Source organism: Mirounga leonina, unplaced genomic scaffold (assembly GCF_011800145.1).
Source record: "Mirounga leonina isolate KUSES-001 unplaced genomic scaffold, KU_Mleo_1.0 Mir_95, whole genome shotgun sequence".
NCBI lineage: Eukaryota > Metazoa > Chordata > Mammalia > Carnivora > Phocidae > Mirounga > Mirounga leonina.
Window position 1 is genome coordinate 24848108 of NW_023270865.1, and position 706 is coordinate 24848813.

Sequence of the window (706 nt, forward strand, 5' to 3'; positions counted from 1 at the left end):
AAACAAAGGAGCCCGAGTACCAGCATGGGGACTGGCCACCGTGCTTTGTGTTTCAACAGAAGGAAGGGAAATGAGACTAACAAGGTAATGTGCTATAAACAAGAAGGTTACACCATCTTCCATTTCGTTGGGTTTTTGTTGTTATTGTTCTACGGCGAACAAATCTTATTTTTCTAGGAGAGTTACGAAGCCTCTAAGATACTTCTAGGTATTATCTTCAGTGATGCTCCTTATCTTTCTTTCAGGTAACATTCAGCCCCTACAGCTCCCGCAAATGCAGCAAATTGCCCACTGAATTCTTTCAATAATGCACCAACAAAGGAAATGTTGTTTGCAAAGCCACCCATGTACCTCCAAGCCTCACTGCGGCCCTGTGAAACCCGTAGCCCTCATGCAGCTAGCTTCTACTGGGCAGTTTCTAATGGTGTCCCTTCTACCTTCCATTGTTTATAATCTGGAGGTTCCATTTTACTATGACCACCTTCATGTCTATGTCCATGGGCCATGTATGACAGCAAACTGACCTCCCAGGAATCTCAATATTCAGCTCTCCAGCCTCAGCCACCATCTTCCATTTCTGAGACCCATTACCATGGTCTACTCCCTTGCCTTTCTTCCATTAAGCAAGAATGGAGGGACATGCCCATACACTCCCAAAATAGCCCTCTTGTTACTCCCCTACCCCAGCTAAATAACTTCCATGTAT

General features: G+C 44.9%; 1 pseudogene; it reads right to left on the reverse strand.

Annotated features, from left to right (window-relative positions):
* Positions 1-217: 217 nt before the first annotated feature.
* LOC118006289 lies at positions 218-506 on the reverse strand (annotated as a pseudogene).
* Between the last annotated feature and the right edge of the window lie 200 nt (positions 507-706).